Raw genomic sequence first — 21190 nt, 5'->3', positions numbered from 1 at the left:
TCAGCTGACACTCATCCACAGACAGAGCATTTAAATCAGCTTTCACTAAAGAAGAATCACCAATCCTAACAGTCAGATCTTGAGCTCCCACTAGCCTCACCGCCATAGGCTAAAGTGCTAGGGGTACCTAAACAAACTTGAAAGGCAGTCTAGGCCACAAGGACTGCAACTCCTAGGAAAGTCCTTGTGCCGAACTGGGCCCAGAGCCAGTGGACTGGCAGAAAATGTGACTTACAGTGAGACACTAGCTGGGACAGTTAAGCAAGTGCTGGAATCACCCCTCCCCTAACCCCAAACTGCACAGATCGCAGCTCCAAAGGAGACCCTTATTTTCTTCCACTTGTAAAGAGGAGAGGGGAGAGTGGGAAGGACCTTGTCTTGCATCTTGGATACCAGCTCAGCCACAGCAGGATAGGGCACCAGTCAGAGTCATGAGGCTCCCTCTCCAAGCCCTACCTCCCAAATGACATTTCTAGACAAACCCTGGGCCAGAAGGAAATCCACTGCCTTGAAGGGGAAAAAACAGACCTGGTAGGATTAATCACCAGCTAACTGAAGAGTCCTTGAGTCCTGAATAACCAGCAGCAATATCCAGGCACTACATAGAAGGCCTTGGGTTAGACTCTGAGACTTACTGGCTACAGGTGACAGTCAGCACATTCCTAGTTGTGATGGCTACAGGGTGAGACTCTTTCTGCTTGAGAAAAGCAGAAGGAAAAGTAAAAGGGACTTTGTCTTGCTCCTAAGTACCAGCTTGGCCACAGGAGGGTAGAGCACCAAGTAGGCTCTTGGGATCTCCAATTCCAGAACTTGGTTCTTGGATGGCATTTCTGGACCTGCCCTGGGCCAGAGGGGAGCCCACTGCCCTAAAGAGTGAGGGTAAGTTCCAGGCCAGGCAGCATTTACAAGCTGACTAAAGAGCCCTTTGGCCTTATGGGAACATCAGCAGTACTCTCCATGGGCCTGTGGTGGTGATTGCCATGGGGTGAGGCTCCTCTGCCTTAGGAAAGAGGAGAGAAGAGTGGGAAGGACTGCATCTTGTGGTGTGTCAGCTTAGTCATAGTACAATAAAAAAACCAGGTAGACCTCTAAGGTTTTTGACTCTAGTCCCTGGCTCTAGGATGGTACCTCCGGACCTGCCTTGGGTCTGGGAGAACTTGCTGCCCTGAAGGGAAGGATACAGGCCTAGCTGGCTTGACCATCTGCTGCTTGTAGGGTCCCAGGACCTTGATCAAACATAGGCAGTAGCCAAGGAGTGATTACAGCAGGCCTTGGATGAGATCCAGTGCTATGCTGACTTCAGGTCTAACCCAGTGCAGTCCTAGTGGTGGTAGCCACAGGGGTGCTTATGTCACTCCATCCCCAGTTCTAGGTGACTTAGAACAGAAAAAGATACTTTATTTGTTTGGGAGAAAGTATGGCAACAGAACAAAAGTCTCTGCCTTGTAATCCAGGAAATTCTTCTGGATCTTGTCCAAGACCATCAAGGCAGTACCTCTATGAGCCTGCAAAAACCACAGTCTTACTGTGCTTGGGGTGCCCCCCAAAAGCAGATACAGCTTATATCACAACACCCAAGTTCTTTCAAATATCTGGAAAGTCTTCCCAAAAGAATGGGTACAAACTAGCCCAGACTGCAAAAACTACAATAAATACCTAGCCCTTTGATGCCCAAACACAGACAAACATCTACAAATATCAAGACCATCTGGGAAAAAATAAGGCACCAGGGACCAATTCTGGAGAAACAGAAATATGTGACCTTTCAGAAAGATAATTCAAAATAGCTGTTGTGAGGAAACTCAGAGGAATTCAAGATAACACAGAGAAGGAATTCAGAATTCTACCAGATCAATTTAACAAAGAGATTGAAATAATTTTTAAAAATCAACCAGAAATTCTAGAGCTGAAAAATGTAATTGGCTTACTAAAGAATGCATCAGAGTCTCTTAATACCAGAATTGATCAAGTAGAAGAAAGAATTAGTGAGCTTGAAGACAAACTATTTTAAAATACACAGAGGAGACAAAGAATAAAAACAATGAAGCACACCTACAGGATCTAGAAAGTAGCCTCAAAAGAGCAAATCTAAGAGTTACGGCCTTAATGAGGGGGTAGAGAAAGAGATGGGGGTAGAAAGTTTATTAAAAAGAATAATAACAGAGAACTTCCCAAAACTAGAGAAGGATATCAATAGCCAAGTACAAGAAGGTTGTAGGACACCAAGCAGACTTAACCCAAAGAAGACTACCTCAGGCATTTAATAATCAAGCTCCCAAAGGTCAACATAAAGAAAGGATCCTAAAAGCAGCAAGAGAAAAGAAACAAATAACATAAATGGAGCTTCAATATGTCTGACAGCACACTTTTCAGTGGAAATCTTACGAGCCAGGAGAGAGTGGCATGACATATTTCAAGTGATGAGAGAAAAAAAAGTTTACCCTAGACTAGTATATTTAGTGGAAATATCCTTCAAACATGAAGGAAAAATAAAGGCTTTCCTAGACAAATAAAAGCTGAAGGATTTCATCAAAACCAAACTTGTCCTACAAGAAATGTTGAAGGGAATACTTTAATCAGAAAGAAAAGGATGTTAATGGGCAACAAAAAATAATCTGAAAGGCCGGGCATAGTGGCTTATGCCTATAATCCCAGCACTTTGGGAGGCCCAGGCAGGCGGATCACGAGGTCAAGAGATCAAGACCATCCTGGCCAACATGGTGAAACCCCATCTCTACTAAAAGTACAAAATATTAGCCAGGTGTGGTGGTGCGTACCTGTTGTCCCAGCTACTCGGGAGGCTGAGGCAAGAGAATTGCCTGAAACTGGAAAACAGAAGTTGCAGTTAGCCGGATCGCACCACTGCACTCCAGCCTGGCAACAGAGCGAGACTCTGTCTCAAAAAAAAAAAAAAAAAAAAGAAATAATCTGAAAGTACAAAACTCACTGAGAACAGTAAGTACACAGAAAAACACAAAATATTATAACACTTTAACTGTGGTATATAAGCTATTCTTATCTCGAGTAGACAATCTAAACAATGAACCAATCAAAAATAATAACTATGACATCTTTTCAAGAAAAAGACACTACAATAAATAGAAACAACATGTTAAAAAGCCGGGGGGCAAAGTTAAGGTGTAGTGTCTTTATTAGTTTTCTTTCTGCTTTTTTGTTTATAAACACAGTGTTAAGTTGTTATCAGTTTAATGGGTTATAAGATAGTATTTGGAAGCCTCATGATAACCTCTAACTAAAAAAATATATGATAGACACATGAAAAGTAAAAAGAAAGAAACTAAACCATATTGGCCAGATGCCTGTAATCCTAGCATTTTGGGATGCCAAGGCGGGCAGATGCCTGAGCTCAGGAGTACAAGACCAGCCTGGACAATACAGAAAAACCCCATCTCAGCTAAAAAATAAAAAAATTAGCCAGGCATGATGGCATGTGCCTGTAATCCCAACTACTTAGGAGGCTGAGGCACAAGAATTCCTTGAACACAGGAGGCAGAGCTTGCAGTGAGCCGAGATGGAGCCACTGCCCCCCAGCCTGGGTGATGGAATGAGACTCTGTCTAGGAAAAAAAAAAATCCTATCACCGGAGAAAATCACCTTCAAATCACCTTCACTAAACAGGAGATAGGAAGGAAAGAAAGAAGGAAGAGAAGACCACAAAACAACCAGAAAACAAATAACAAAATGGCAGGAGTAAGTCTTCACTTATCAATAATGACAAAGAATGTAAATGGACTAAATTCTCTAATCAAAAGACATAGAGTGGCTGAATGAAGAATTTTTTAAAAAGACCCATTTATCTGTTACCTAGAAGAAACACACTTTAACTATAAAGACACACATAGACTAAAAATAAAGGGATGGAAAAAGACATTCCATGCCAATGAAAACCAAAAAAGAGCTATACTTATATCAGACAAAACGCATTTCAAGATAAAAACTATAGGAAGAGACAAAGAAAGTCACCATATAATGACAGTGGAGTCAACTAATCAAGGGGATATTATAATTATAAATACATATGATCCCAACATTGGAGCACCCAGATATATTAAACAAATATTATGAGAGTTAAAGAGAGAGATAGACCCCAATACAATAATATCTGGAGACATCAACAGTCCACTTTCAGCATTGGACAGATCTTCCAGACAGAAAATCAACAAAGAAACATCAAACTTAATCTGCACTGTATACCAAATGGATATTTACAGAATATATCCAACAACTGCAGGATACACATTCTTTTCCTCAGAACATGGATCATTCTAAAAGATAGAACATATGTCAAGTCACAAAACAAGTCTTAAAATTTCAAAAACTGAATTAATAATTTTATAGCTATATAAGTGTTTACATCAAAAAAGAAAAAAACCTTTAAACAAACAACCTAACAATGCATCTTAAACAAACAAACAAAAAAAACTAGAAAGGCAGAAGCAAACCAAAAGCCAAAAATTAGTAGATGAAAAGAGATAATACAGATCAGAGGACACATTAATTAAATTGAAATGAAGAAAACAACATAAAAGATCAACAAAATGCAAAGCTGGTTTTTTGAAAAGCTAAAATTGAGAAACCTCTATCCATGCTTAAAAAAAGAGAGAGAAGATCCAAATCAATAAAATCAGAGATGAAAAAGGAGGCATTACAACTGACACTGCAGAAATTCAAAGGATCATTAGTGGCTACTATGAGCAACCGTATGGCAATAAATTGGAAAATCTAGAAAAAATGGATAAATTCCTAGACACATGCAACCTACCAAGATTGAACCATGAAGATGTCCAAAACCTGAATAGACAAATAACAAGTAATGAGATTAAAGCCATAATAAAATGTCTCCCAGTACAGAAAAGCCTGGGACCCAATGGCTTTACTTATGAATTCTACCAAACATTTAAAGAAGAACTTATACCAATCTTCCTCAAACTATTCCAAAAAATAGAGGAAGAGGGAATACTTCCAAATTTATTCTACAAAGCTGGTATTACTCTGATACCAAAACCAGACAAAGACACATAAGGAAGGAAGGAAGGAAGGAAGGAAGGAAGGAAGGAGGGAGGGAGGGAGGGAGGGAGGGAGGGAGGGAGGGGAAGGAGAGAGAGAGAAAGAGAGAAAGAAAGGAAAGAAAGAAAGAAAGAAAGAGAGGAAAGAAAGGCAGGCAACTATAGGCCAATATCTCTGATGAATATTGATGCAAAAATCTTCAACAAAATATAAGCAAATCAAATTCAACAATATATTTTAAAAGATCATTCATCATAACCAAGTAGGATTTATCCCTGAGATACAAGGATGGTTCAACATATGCAAATCAATTAGTGTGATACATTATATCAACAGAGTAAAGGACAAAAACCATACAATCATTTCAATTGATGCTGAAAAACATCTAATAAAATTCAACATCCTGTTATGATAAAAACCCTCAAAACTGAGTATAAAAGGAACATACCTCAACATAATAAGAGCCATATAATACAGACACACAGCTAGTATCATAATGAATGGGGAAAAACTGTAAACCTTTTCTCTAAGATCTGGAACATGACAAAGATGTCCACTTTCACCACTGTTATTCAGCATAGTATTGGAAGTCCTTGCTAGAGCAATCAGACAAGAGAAAGAAATAAAAGGCATCCAAATTGGATAGGAAGAAGCAAAATTATCCTTGTTTGCAGATGATATGACCTTCTATTTGAAAAAACCTGAAGACTCTGCCAAAAAACTTAGAATTGATAAATTCAATAAAGCTTCAGAATACAAAAGCAACATACAAAAATCAGTAGCATTTCCATATGCCAACAGTGAATAATCTGAAAAAAATTTTATAAGTAATCCCATTTAGAATAGCCACAAATAAAATTAAATACCTAGGAATTAATGAAGAAGTAAAAGATCTCTATAATGAAACTACAAAACATTGATGAAAGAAACTGAAAAACACCAAAAAATGGAAAGACATTCCATGTTCATGGATTGGAAGAATCAATATTATTAAAATGTCCATACTACCCAAAGTAATCTACGGATTCAATGCAATCCCTATCAAAATACCAATGACATTATTCACAGACATTGAAAAAAATTTAATGGAACCACAAAAGACCAGGATAGCCCAAACTAACCTGAACAAAAAGAACAAAACTGGAGGAATCACATTACCCAACTTCAAATTATACTTCAGAGCTTTAGTAACAAAATGGCATGGTACTGGCATAAAAACAGACACATAATCCAACGGAACAAAACAGAGAACCCAGAACTAAATCCACACACCTATAATGAACTAATTTGCAGCAAAGATGCCAAGAACATACACTCGTGCTGAGAAACTGGATATCCTATGCAGTAGAATAAAATTAGACCCTACCTCTTGCAATATACAAACATCAAATCAAAATGGATTAAAGACTTAAATCTATGACCTCAAACTATGAAACCACTACAAAAAAACACTGAAGAAACTCTCCAGGACATTGGTCTGGGCAAAAATTTCTTGAGCAATACCCGACAAACACAGGCAACCAAAGTAAAAATGGACAAATGGGATCACACCAAGTTAAAAAGCTTCTGCACAGCAAAGGAAACAACAATGTAAAGAGACAACCCACAGAATGAATATTTGCAAACTACCCATCTGACAAGGATTAATAACAAGAATATACAAGGATGTCAACCACTCTACAGGAAAAAAAATCTAATAATCCAATTTAAACATGGGCAAAAGACTTGAATAGAAATTTCTCAAAAGAAGATACGAATGACAAACAGGCATTTGAAAAGGCACTCAACATCATTGACCATCAGAGAAAAGCAAATCAGAACTACAATGAGATGTCATCTCACCCCAGTTAGAGTGGCTTATATCCAAAAGACAGGCAATAACAAATGCTGGCAAGGATGCTGAGAAAAGAGAACACTCATACACTGTCAGTGTGAATGTAAATTAGTACAACCACTATGGAGAACAGTTCAGAGGTTCCTTAAAAAACTAAAAATAGACCTCCCATATGATCTAGCAACCCCACTACTGGGTATATACCCAAAAGAAAGGAAATCAGTATATCAAAGAGAGATCTGCAGTCTCATGTCTGTTGCAGCACTGTTCACAATAGCCAAGATTTGGAAGTAACCTAAGTGTCCATCAACAGATGAATCAATAAAGAAAATGTGGTACATATATATAATGGAGTACTATTCAGTCATAAAAAAAGAGTAAGGTCTTATCATTTGCAACAACATGGATGAAATTGGAGGTCATTAAGTGAAATAAGCCAGGCACAGAAAGACAAACATTGCATGTTCTCACTTACTTGTGGGATCTAAAAATCAAAACAATGGAACTCATGGAGATAGAGAGGAGAAAGATGGTTAGGAGAGACTGAGAAGGGTAGTTAGGGGATAGGGATGAGAGGAAGGGGAAGGAGGGGATGGTTAATGGGCACCAAAAAAATCATTAGAAAGAATGAATAAGACTTAGTGTTTAATAGCACAACAAGGTGACTATAATCAATAATAATTTAATTGTACATTTTAAAATAACTAAGAGGGTATAATTTGATTGTAACACAAAGGATAAGTGGTTGAGGAAACAGAGAACCCATTTTCCATGATGTGACTGTTATGCATTGCACAACTGTATCAAAACATCTCAGCCAAAAGCAGTGGCTTAAGCATGTAATCCCAGCACTTTGGGAGGCCAAGATGGGTGGATCTCCTGAGGTCAGGAATTCGAGATCAGCCTGGCCAACATGATGAAAGCCCACCTCTACTAAAAATGCAAAAATTAGCCAGGCATGGTTGTGCATGCCTATAATCCCAGCCACTCGAGAGGCTGAGATGGGAGAATCGCTTGAACCTAGGAGGTAGACAGTGAGCTGAGATTATGCCACCTTATTCCAGCCTGGGTGACAGAGCAAAATTCTATCACCAAAAAAAAAAAAAAAAAAAACCTCATGTACCCCATAAATAAATATACCTACTATCTACTATGTACTCACAAAAATTAAAAATTAAAAAAGAAAATAATGAAGCACTGCAAAGGAAACCAGCCACTATACAAACAAGCAAACAACCTTTTGGGAGACCATGTCAACCAGAGAGTGCAATAAACCAGCCAGTGGGGATGAAAAGTTATCCCCAGGTTTTACTAAATGGTAAGTCCAGACTGCCTTGAAGAGGAGAGAAGCCTGGCCCAAATAATGCATACATTTAAACGAATCCTCAGATCATTTCCACAAAGCCGGAGTCACCAAGAAGTCACTGCATTAATGTAAAGACAAGAAGAACACATACCACACATAATGTCTAAGCAGCTGAAGGTGCCGTGGCACTTCTGCTATTTACCCAGACCAACTTACATGCAGTTCTAGATGAAAATAGGATGAACTAGAATAACTTCTCCAGTGGTAAGGAGTCTGGACTACTAGCAGTTCAAGTATAATTGCCTTTATCCAGTTGAATGGACCTCATTCATTCCATGAACAAATTTTATGGAGCACCTACTATGTGCCAGGCACTGGTGTGGGTGCTGGGAATACAACTGTGAATCAAACATAAGATCTGACATCTTGGAGTTCACATTTTAGCAAGGATACATACAATAAACAAAGAAAAAAGAAAGAACAAAGGGAGGGAGGCAAAACCTATCACTATCTAAAATTAAAAGCTGGGCTCATATGTTGGAGTGACTAGGTGAACTGAATGAGAAGAAGTCAGCCATGCAAACATCTAGGTGACAGCTATGAGTTATTGCCTCAGGTTTCACAGAATCGTGTACTTTCTTACCAAAAGAGACCTCAGTGATCAAACTCAACACTCCATTTTTTTCATATAATGAAATTGAGACTCAGGCAAGCAGCATGATGTCTCCAAAGTCACTCTGAAAATTACACAGGGACTTCCCTGTTTATTTGGGAGAAGGTTTAAACAGACAAAATGAAATTACTCAATAAACATGTATGGAACCAGTACTTTTTTTTTTTTTTTTTTTTTTTTTTTTTTTTTTTTTTGAGCACTGTGATGGCCACTCTAAATTCTTCAGAGGAAGATGAGAAATACACAGGTGAAGTAAGCATAGACCCCTTCTGTACTAACAGCAGGCTTGACCGTTTGATACAAAGTAGCAAGGAGGAAGATTTACATGGGCTGATTCACCCCAGAAGGCTGAACAGAGGTAGGATGAGTAAGATTTTGATAAGCAGGAAAGGCAGGAGGGTGATCCCATCAGGATAAGGAGAAATGGGGTGGTGAGGACTCAGTAGAACTAGGGAGTAGTTGAAGAAGGGTGGGGCATCAAGAGTAGGGATGGTGCGACCACAAACACAGAGAGAGAGTTGGGGGAAGAGGAGTTGCAAGACATATAAACATATCACCAGGCTCACCCTTTGCCCATCACTCTCAGTACCTGTCAGCTCCCAGCTTGCAGAGGTGCTAACATTTGTGATACTCAAACTCATCTTGATCCTTTTTTCTCATCCCCTTCACTTTTTCTTCACAACAGATGCTGCACTGGGTACCCTACACAAATTAGCTCAAAATAATACCAGTTATCCACTCATTCATTCAGCACTTCGTGCCTCCTATGTGTCAGGCATGAAGCTAAGCACTTTATAAAGAATATGTCTTGTATCCCTCACAGCAACCCTATGAGGTACGTGCTAGTCATTACAATCTTAGCTAGTAAACTGAATCTCAGGTTATATAAGTTGCCTGAGGTCACATAGCTGGAAGACAGTGGAGCTAGGATTTTAATCTCTATCTTTCGAACACCAAAGCCCAAGCACTCTCTAATTATTACTATGAAAATATTCAAATACAAAATTACGTAGAAAGCAAAAACAAATTTTGCCTCCATCATCATCTAGCCTTCAACCATTTCTACCTGCTTGAAGATGAGGTATTTTGGCTCCCTCTGAAATTCTCTTTTTACTTCCTGCCAAATTTCTCAGATGTAGCTCAACTATAGACAACTGGTACCAATATTTGTTTCACAAGCTATTACTAAGTCCTCCACACAGGAAATATGGAATGTATTTCCACAGGTCTTTGAGGCTTTGTAGTTGGCATAGTACTATTAACATCGTATCTTTCTGAAACACACACAAAAAGAATTGGTTAAAAGATGGAAGTGGAACAACAGGGATGAGGCATGAGCAAGTTCAGAGGACATGTGTAAGCTTCATGAGCAGGTGGTCCAGGCCCACATGTTCTCCACCCCTGGCGCCCCAGCACCATTCCTTCACTGTGAGGGAGTCCTTCAGGACCAGCTGATGTAGGAGGAAAAAGGCTGAGTTGCTGCTGTGCTTCAACACACTCTTGAGTGCTGAGAGACGGCAATGAAGGCAAATCTTCCCAGCAGTCAGAGCTTCAGGTGTTGCCACTTTACGTGGGAAGATAAGTGGTCCAAGGCTAGGCTATCCAATAACTCATGGACAATGACCTAGCTGGTTATTCTGAGGTCTGGCAGATCATTTGGAAGACTGGGGACAAGGTCTAGGAAGAGGCATGTGAATAACCTATAGAAAGAGAATATGAATGATGAAGATCTTTATATTATTTGTTGATTCTCATTTCACAGCATCTCTAGTGGAAGACACTAAATAACCAAGTAGACAAAATGAATTGGCCAACTGACTTCAGCCTATTTTTTTTTATCAGCCACCCCAGTGCTGGGATGGGGCTTGATCACAGTTAGTAGCAGTGACTGCATGAAGGAAGCCTATGCATGGGCCCAGCTTTTCAAAGCTACTTGTCGCTGCAGCTTGCCACCATCATCACCAGATGTCCAGCCTGCCAGCAACAGAGACCAGTGCTGATTCCCCGGTGGTGCCACCATCCCTCAAAGAGATCAACCAGGCATTTGGTGTCAAGTCAGTTACATTGGACTTCTTCTACTCTGAAAAGGGCAGCAATTTATCGTGACTGAGATAGACACCTATTTCAGCTATGTGTTTTCCTTTCCTGCCATTAGGCCTGGACAGTACTGCTATCCAATGATTTGAAAGGTGGGGATTCCACAAAACACTACCTCAAGACCAAGTGACCCATTTAACAGCAGAAGTGGCATGAAAAAGGGATATATGACCATGGAATCTGCTGGTTCTTTTACATACTGCACCATAGAGAAGACACTGACCTGAAAGACTAGTGGCGTGCCCTCTTAATGATACAGCAAAGGGGCCATTTTGGAGCTTATACCCTGGAAGGATGGTGCACTCTCATCCAGGTCTTAACATATACCCTAAGTGAACTATATGATTCTGTGTTTCCAGCAGGTAGAATGCACAGGTCCAGGAACCAAGAGATGGAATGATTTACCAAGACTGCATCCAGTAACCCTCCTGGGATATTTGTTTTCTATCCACTCAAGGTTAGGCTGTGTCAATCTAAAGATCCTAACTCCCAAAAGAGGAACACTTGTACCTGGGGATATAGTTTAGAGTCCCTTTGAACTTTCAGCTACAACTGCCACTAATTACTTTGGGATCCTCATACCAAGAAACCAACAATCAAGTAAAGAAATGAACCAACCATCTAGCAACAGTGATTGACCCTGCCCAGCAGGAAGGACTTTGCTTCTGCTACACAACAGAAGTAGGGAAGAATGTGCTTGGCAGTCAGATGGTCCACTAAGAAGTCTCTTGATGTTATCATGCTCACCATTTAATGGTAATGCGTAAGAATAACAACTATAGACTGAGAAATGCACAGTAACTTGAACCTCATAACCCTCTGGGATGAGAGTTTCATTGCTTTCAGCGGTAAGTTACCTAGACCAGCACAGGGAATGGCCAGAGTTGAGGGGAATGAGTGTGTTTAAAAGTTGGTGGGGGGGGGGCAGTAATAAGCCTTGAGATCAAATTGCAGCTGCAAGTGCTGTAATATTTCTTACTAAACTTTCACTTGTAAGCTCCCAGAAAACAAGACTAACCAAAATTCTATAGAAGATGTTCCCAAACATAGTGCAGTTATTGTAAGAAGCGGATTTGAGTGACATGAGGGCTAGATAGGGCACACACTAAGAAGATCTCTACTTAGATCCCCTCTTCAGCACAGACACACTCAATTTAGAATACTGGGTGCTGGGGACTCACAGCTGAGTTACTCACCAACAGTTATCTCAGCTGCAGGGAACTGCCTCATCCAGGATGATGGCCCCTCCTGGGGGCCAGTGACTGGCTTATGAAGGGATACAGAGGTCTGGCCCCATGCTTCAAAGAGGATTAGCTCTAAGAGGCTGTCCTAGCTCCAAACCTCTGTACAGAGCCACCTGAGACCTTTTTCGCCACAGGAATACAGGTTAGTTGTTCCATCACCTTACAGATGTAGCTTCTAAAAACACTTGCAATAACTTTCTGTGTCAAGTCTATTTCAACTCTATCTTCTCTGTTTCCCGGTTCACAATCTCAGGCAGCCTCACTTACACCCAATACCACATGGCCCAAGCAGAACGGCACTGGAACAGAGAGCAGGAGAGTTTCTTGTCTTGGCTCCATCTCCTTTAGGTTCTCCATTTATTCAAACCTACCTACCCTCTCAAAATCTAGGTGGGTAATCCTCCCTCGAGGCCTCATTTTGAATCTATGAGGGTACAAAGATTATTAAATAAACACTTTCAAAAACACTCTGCTCCTTCTAACAAAAAGGGCCAATAAAGACAGTAAGGTAAGGACATTTTAATGTCAGCAAGTTTCACACTGGTGTCATCACAGACTGGTCCATGAGAAAGGGATGACCTAGAAGACTAGGTTATTAAAGTCAAATGATTCTATGAAGGTCATTTAACTTCCATGACTCTGTTTTCAAATCTATTTTAAAAGCTTATTCTGTCTACCCACGAAACTTTCATGAGACTCTTCTTGGTAAAGATAACAATACCTACCTCATGGGGTTCTTAGAGAGCTAGATTAAATCATATATTACAATATCTGGCACATGGTAAACACACCACATATGGCTAGAATCAAATGATAAAATGCCTGCAAATGGCTTGGAAAACTTGAACATGTTACAAAAATGATGGCAATTATGATTACAATGCAGCATATTTAATATGTAATGTTTTATATTTTTTCAGAGGGTTAGCCTTGTCTCCCTAACATGAATAGGGTTCCCCTTTTCCATTTCATGTAAGTACAAAGCAACTAGTGCAATGTATGCCACTTGGTAAATGTTTACACCTTTTTCCTGACTTGCAAGGCAGGAATCAGTGAGAAATACATGCCTTGGTAACCTGTCACTACTAGAAAGTGCTTCTGTAATGTTCTGTGGAAGAGAGGATTTTATATTTTATGCATTAGACTGGAAAAGGGGAGAAGGAGCTACATTTCCACAAACCACCTGAGACATCACCCAATGATTTCAAATGCATTTCTATTTGTCTGAAAGTATTCTATTCAAGAGTTACTTCTAACCACCTGATATTTCAGGGTGGTGGTGTAGGTGCACCCATTTTCCTTTGCATTTTATTAAATGAGAAATCAAGGATTATATCTAGCCTATGCTCAAACTTTTTAATGGAATCAAAATCCTCTAAGATTATCTTAAATCCAGGCAATAATTTTAAGTGGGACCTTAATTTAGCCAAATAGCTGGGTGGTTTAGAAACATGTCTATCTGTCTCCTTAAAGTGATTCCATGAATTTGGATCTGTGTCACTGATCCACTTCAATGTTGACATATATATTATGTGGAAACACATTGATAGAAATTTTTAAAAACCCTCAGATAAATGCCAGTATGTCTCTAGATAAGGATGGTTTAGACAGCCCTAAGCTATGTATTTCCTACCCATGATTGAGGCTTTTTCCCTTATCCCTCATCTTCTTCACTTTATCTATTATTAGTGTCCCAGTCTCTGCATCAACCAAATAGCTTTCTTTACCAGTTATCTCAAACCTTACCTTTTACTTCTGCCTTCCGAATACATATTAATTTCCAGAACTCATCTCACTTGCAAAACTTGGAATGTCCCCCATATAAACAATCACTGCAAATGCCAGGCCAGGAGCTTTGTTCAGCCTTGATTTCTCCCCACAGGACTGAGTCCAAAGCATAAGCTACCACCTGTTATCATGGAAAAAGCTGTAATCATTTTAGAATAACTACCTAAGACACTGTGTAGCATTTGTTGTTTAAATGACAGGTCTCTATCTCACAGAGGAAACATACTACAGAAATTTTTTCAATCATGCCTATTATAAAATGTCATTTATTCACATTAATGATCTACACTGATATTATCCTGGAAGACCTATAAGATTCACTTGCACTTGATTAACTGAGACACTGATTCCCCACAAAATCACAGCAGCCATATCTCAAGCTGACTTTTTCATAGCACCTGAAAACATATCCGTGCTGGGTTCCATTCCCTGAGTTACTGCTCTATCCCAGAACAACATGATGGAAGCATTAGTGCTAAAGTCTTGATGGTTAGTATATGTGCCCTTTCAGGATGGTACCTGTTTTTTCACAAGATCTTCACTGGCTGACCTTAAAGAAATGAGCAGAAACAAAAATTTCAGATGCCATGGGAAGCCAGGAAAACATCATTTTTGACGAAAAAATTCAGAAACTCTATCACATCATACCATATAAATGGTCACTTTTATGTCAAGCAAATTCTGCAATCCTCTTCAATGCTGTGTGTACCAATATGCAAATGACCCAGCTGTATGAACAGACAGTGGCTCATGAGACTTGAAGGTTTCAGGGCTAAAGAGAGACACTCCTCTCACTAGCAAAACCACAAGGTGAGACACAGAGTCCAAGTACCCACCACCATGCTGCTGTCCAAGGTTTTCACTCCTGCTTTCTCCTCCTCTTATCCAATCTCCAGAAGAATCTCACATCTGATCCTAAGACTCTTAAATAACAGAACTTTTAATAGATTGACCATATAGAGTGGTAGTTAGAGGCATGGTCAGGCAGACCTCCATTCAAATCTTAGCTTCACAACTTATTAGCAATATGATAAAATTACTTATCCAAATTCTAAGTTTTCCTTTCTGCAAAATGAGGATAGTAGCAGTTCCTATCTCATAGGTTTGTGTAAGGATTAAATGAGATCAAACAGGTAAAGTCATTGCAAAGTGCAACACACAGTATGGGTTTAATCATTGCATTGTTATAGCCAGCATTTGGCCACTCAGAAATCTAGCCACCACCAAAATATGCCAGCTGCAAAATTATCATCAGTCTTGTCTTTTCTGACTCTAGTCTTAAAGATGGCTAAGGGTGTGAGGCAGGAGGATCCCTGAGTCAAGACCAGAAACTGGAATAGAATAAGTAATAGTCCTTGCTTTGCCACTTACTACTAGCTATGAGTTTAAGTAGCCCATTGACCTTTCCAGGCTTCAGTTTCTTCCCAGGTAAACCATGAATAATAATGCTTGCCCTGTATTCTACCCCAATGAATTGTAATGACACATAAATGAGATAAAGTATATACCATGATACTTTGAAACTGTAAAGTGATATAAAAATTTATTATTATTAATTCTCCAGCAATAGGTTCTTATTACAGCCATAGCTGGCAGGATGCTATTCAAACCTAGAGAACCATTTCTTCTCTCTCTCTCTCTATTTCTCTATGTACCTACTTATCTATCTATCTCTATCTCACTAGATAAGGAGAAAGTCTTCTCAATTAGAGATTCTTTGCTTGAGTCTTGATGTTATATGAATTGTAAATTATATTCAATATCAATAGTAGTTCTCATTTGTAGACTATCCTTTCTGTTGCAAAACACTTTATAACTGTCACCATCTGGAATTCTCACAGTGAAGTCTGTCTTGTCTCATTCAGCTTTGTAGCCCAATGATCAGCAGAGTAATTTAAAATTGTTTACATCTTGATCAAATGAATAAATAAATGCAAAGAGAGAGAGAGAGAATTGACCAGGAAGCAGGAGAACTATTTCTAATCCTGTCCCAGACAAGTGACTTAGCCTCTCTGGATGTTATATACCTCATTAGTGAAATGGGGATAAGTATAGCTTACCTCCTAATGCAGAAAGTTAAAGGGAGTATAATTATCTTATTCTATAGATGAAATGAGGATAAGTGACTTTATGGCCTGGAATTGGTAAACACTTAACATAAATATATGTTACATCCCACAACACATTATTGTTTTGTATAATCAGTGTTCGCTTATTTAGCCACATATTTGTTCTTTCCGATGCTCTTCACTCCTTCCTTCATTTCTTTCCAGTTGTCATCGTTTTCCTTCTGCCTGAAGGACTCTAGAGGTCTGTGAACAACAAAATTTCTCAATTTTGTTTATCTAGAATTGTATTTCTTTTGCCTTCACATTTGAAGGATATTTTTTCACTGGGTATAAAATTGTAAATCAGCTTCTTCCCCTAGCACCTTGAAGATGCCATTCCATTGCCTCTAACTTTCATATTATTATTCTGCCAATTATATTTTTGGATTATTTTTATGCACTGTCATTTTTCACAGGCTTTCCTTAAAATTTGTTAAATGTTTATTATGAGAGTTTTCTTAGTATTTATCCTTTTCAAAGATCATAGAGCTTTTAAAACTGTTACTTGATGTATTTTATCTGTTTGGGAGGATTTGGGGAATTATCTCTTCAAATATTGCTTCTCCCCATTTTTTTCCTCCTACTATTCTGGAACTGCACTAATACATGTGTTAGGCCTTTTCATTAAGTAAATTTTTTATACATTTTTCATTGTTTACACCCATTTTCCCTTTTATGCTTTAGCCTAAATGTTTTCTACTCACGAGTCTTCCAGCTCCCCAAGAGAGTAACTTGGACATCTACCACGACCTGCCAATAATAAGGCAGTCTTCCTACTCTCCCCTGGGAAATGTCAGAACAAGCTAGCTAAGACAAATGTTTGAATAAGATCCAAAGTCTCATAACATAATACTCAAAACATCTATGTTTAGGTAAAAACACACTTAGACAAATAACCAAGAAAATATCAACATTCATTCTAAAATAAGAGCAATAGTCACCAACAATAAGATGACATAGATGTTAGAATTATATAGCAAAGATTTTAAAGCATCCATCATAACTATTCTTCACTGAGCAATTATAAATATGCTCGAAACAAATGAACAAATCACCTCAAGAAAGAAACACAAGATAATCAATTTTTTTTTTTAACTCAGTGGATGAGTTAGACAACAGAGTGGAGTGGGTAGAGCAAAGAATCAGTGGAACAGAAGATAGAACAATAGAAATTACCCAATCTGAACAACAGAAAAAAATAGACCAGAGAAAAATAAATAGAGCTCTAGGAACACATGGGACTGAAACAAAAGAGCTAACATTCATGTAATTAGAGTCCCAGGAGATAAAAGGGCAGTGCTGAAAAAGTACTTGAAGAAATACAGTAAAAAACTTCCAAATTTCACAAAAGACATACATCTAAGATTCAAGAAACATGGTAAACCCCAACAATATAAACCCAAAGAAGTCCATGCTAAGACAAATCATAGTCAAACTCCTGAAAACTAAAGATAAAGGAAAAAATCTTGAAAGCACAGAAAGAGGGAAATGATATCTTGCCTATAGAGAAAATATTATTCAAATGGCAGTGGATTTCTCATCAAAAATGATGGGAGCCAGAAAAAAATATGGCACAATATTTTTCAAGTGCTGAAAGTAAAGAACTGTCAACCCAGAATTCCATATCTGGATAAAATATCCTTCAGAAATGAAAGATAAATTAAGGCAATCTCAGATGAACATAAACTGAGATAATTTTTTTGCCAGCAGAACTACCCTAAAGGAATGGCTTTTTAAAATTGTCTAAGTAGAAATAATATTAGAAAAGAAAAAATACTGGATTATCAGAAAGAAACATACAAAAAAGCAAAAATATGAGTAAATATACTAAATTTTTATTCTACTCTTGATTTCTCAAAATTATGGTTGAGAGTTGAAGCAAAAATTATAACCCAGTCTGAAGTAGTATTAAGTAAATGTAAATGAAATATTCAAAACAAATATAAATGGGGAAAGTAAGGTTTGCAAAAGAAAGTAAAATTTCTCAATGAGAACACATGGACACAGGGAGGGGAACATCATACACCAGGACCTGTCACGGGGTGGGGGGCTAGGGGAGGGATGGCATTAGGAGAAATACCTAATGTACATGATGGGTTGATAGGTGCAGCAAACTACCATGGCACATGTATACCTATGTAACAAACCTGCACAGTCTGTACATGTATCCCAGAACTTAAAGTATAATAATAATAATAAAGAAATGTCCAGAATAGGCAAATCCATAGACAAAAAGTTGATTAATTTCTGCCAGTAGATAAGAGGTGAGGGGAAAAGGAGTAACTGCTTAATGGTTATGGGGTTTCATTTTGGAGTGATTAAAATATTCTGGATCTGGATATTGGTGGTGATGGCATATTAGGTTGTGTGTATTTTACCACAACAAAAAATGATATTCAATTACAAAAAAAAAAGTAGAGTTTCTACATTTCACTTGAACTGGTAAAATGTCAACAATAGCAGGCTGTGGTAAGTTACATATATGTAATATAATACCTAGGGAAAGTGCCAAAAACTATATAAAGATACAAATTTTAAAATGTAGTAGATAAATCAAAATAGAATTTTAATAAATTTTTAAGTAACATAATAAATCAGGAACAAGCAGAAAAATAATAAACAGAAAGCAAAAAATTAAGCACAATATATCAATAGTTATGTTAAATGTAAATAATCTAAATACATCAATTAAAAGAGAAACATTTGATGAGTGGGTTAAAAACCATGACCTACAGGAGTTTGAGAACAGCCTAAACAACATGGTGAAACCCTATCTCTACTAAAAATACAAAAATTAGCTGGGTGTGGTGGTGTATGCCTGTAATCTCAGCCACTCAGGAGGCTGAGGCAGGAAAATCACTTGAACCCAGGAGGTGGAGGTTGCAATGAGCTGAGATCGCACCACTGCACTCCAGCCTGAGTGAGACTCCATCTCAAAATAAAAACAAAACAAAACAAAAAAATCATGCCCTAACTATATGCTATCTACAAGAAACACAATTCAAATATTAATATAATGAAATTGATAGGTTGCAAGTAAAATGATAGAAAAGGATAGATCATGTACATAGTGTAAAGAAAGCATACATGGCTATATTAATATCAGATAAAGTAAATTTCAAAACAAAGAAAATTACCAGCAGGAGGAACATTACATCATGATAAGGTCAATTTAATAAGAAGACATAGCAATCCTGAAGAGTTTTCATGAGATTCAGAGCTGCAAAATATGTTAAGCAAAAACTGAAGGACTGATGGACAAATATATAAGTCCACAATTATATTTGGAAATGTCAACACCTCTTCCCCTCTCAGTAACTGATAGAACATCTTTTTAAAATCAGCAAGGATACAAAACTCAATAATATCATCAACCAGTAGGAACTAGCCAGCACTTATAGAACATACCACTCAAAAACAGAAATATAAACATTATTTTCAAGCATTTATGGAACATAAACCAACATACAACATATTATGAGCCATAAAGCAAACCTTTAAAACTTTAAAACAATTGAAATGATAGAGGGTGTTCTTTGCTCACAAAGGAAGCAAACTAGAAATCAATAACAAAAGTAACAGAAAATCTTTAAACACTTGGAAACTAAATAACACTTCTACATACATCATTGAGGAGTCCAAAGAAAATTTAAAGATACATATGACTAAATGAAAATGAAAATTCAATATAGCAAAAGATGTAGGATGAAGATAAAGCAGTGCTCACAGGGAAATTTATAGCACTAAATGCTTACATTAGAAAAGAGGAGAAGTTTTAAATCAGTAAACTCCCATCCCAAGAAGCTGGGGAAATAAGACCAAAATAAACCCAAAGCAAATAGGAGGGAGGAATATAGAGCAGAAGTCAATGAAATTGAAAACAGAAAAGCAATGGAGAAAATCAATGAAACAAACTGTTCTTTGAAAACAGTTCGATAAAATTGACAAATCTTTAACTAACAAAGAAAAAGAGAGAAAAGGCACAAATTACCAATATCAGGAATGAAATAGCGATATTCCTTCAGACCCTGCAGAAATCAAAATAATAATAAGAAAATCATATGAATAATTCTACACACATAAATTTTAAAGCTTAGACAAAATTTACCAATGCCTCAAAAAGCACAAATTAGCCTCCAGTATTAAATAGATTGAATAGTGCTTTAACTATTAAGAAGACTGAATTTGCAAGTTTAAAACTCTCAAAAAAGAAATCTGCAGGTCTAGGTGATTTCATCAAATAATTCTACTAAATATTCAAAGAATTAACATCAATTCCTTTTTTAAGTTTTTAATTTTTTAATTGACAAAATTGCATTTATTTATGGGGCATGACATAATGTTTTGATATATGTATACATTACAGAATGGGTAAATCAAGCTAGTTAACATATCCATTACCTCACACACTTATCTTTTTTTGTGATGATAACATTTAAAAATCTACTCTCTTAGTAATTCTCAAATATACAACACACTGTTATTAAGTACAGTCACCATGTTGTGCAATAGGTCTCCTGAACTTATTCTTCCTGTCTAACTGAAATTGTGTATCCTTTGACCAACACCTCTCCATCCCACCCTCCACAAGCCCTTGATAACCACCATTCTATTTTCTGTTTCTATAAGATAATATTTATAGATTCCATATTTAAGTGAGCTCATGCAGTATTTTTTGAGATGGAGTTTCGCTCTTGTTACCCAGGCTGGAGTGCAATGGCGCGATCTCAGCTCACCACAACCTCCGCCTCCTGGGTTCAGGCAATTCTCCTGCCTCAGCCTCCTGAGTAGTTGGGATTACAGGCACGCGCCACCATGCATCAATGTCTGGTTTATTTTACTTAGCATAATGTCCTCTAGATTCATCCATGTTGTCACAAATGACACAATTTCTCTCCTTTTTAAGGCTGAATAGTATTTTAAGGTTGAATAGCATTCCATTATATACATTTCTCACCTTTTTTAGGATGAATATATATATATATTTATATATTATAGATGAATATATATATTTATATATATATGAATATATAAATATGTATATTTTTTCACACACACATATATACATATATATATGTAGTGTGTGTATGTGTGGGGGGGTACATATATGTA

Source organism: Aotus nancymaae, unplaced genomic scaffold (genome assembly GCF_030222135.1).
Source record: "Aotus nancymaae isolate 86718 unplaced genomic scaffold, 86718_ANA_hifiasm-v0.15.2.pri h1tg000020l, whole genome shotgun sequence".
Classification (NCBI taxonomy): domain Eukaryota; kingdom Metazoa; phylum Chordata; class Mammalia; order Primates; family Aotidae; genus Aotus; species Aotus nancymaae.
This window is presented reverse-complemented; position numbering follows the sequence as displayed.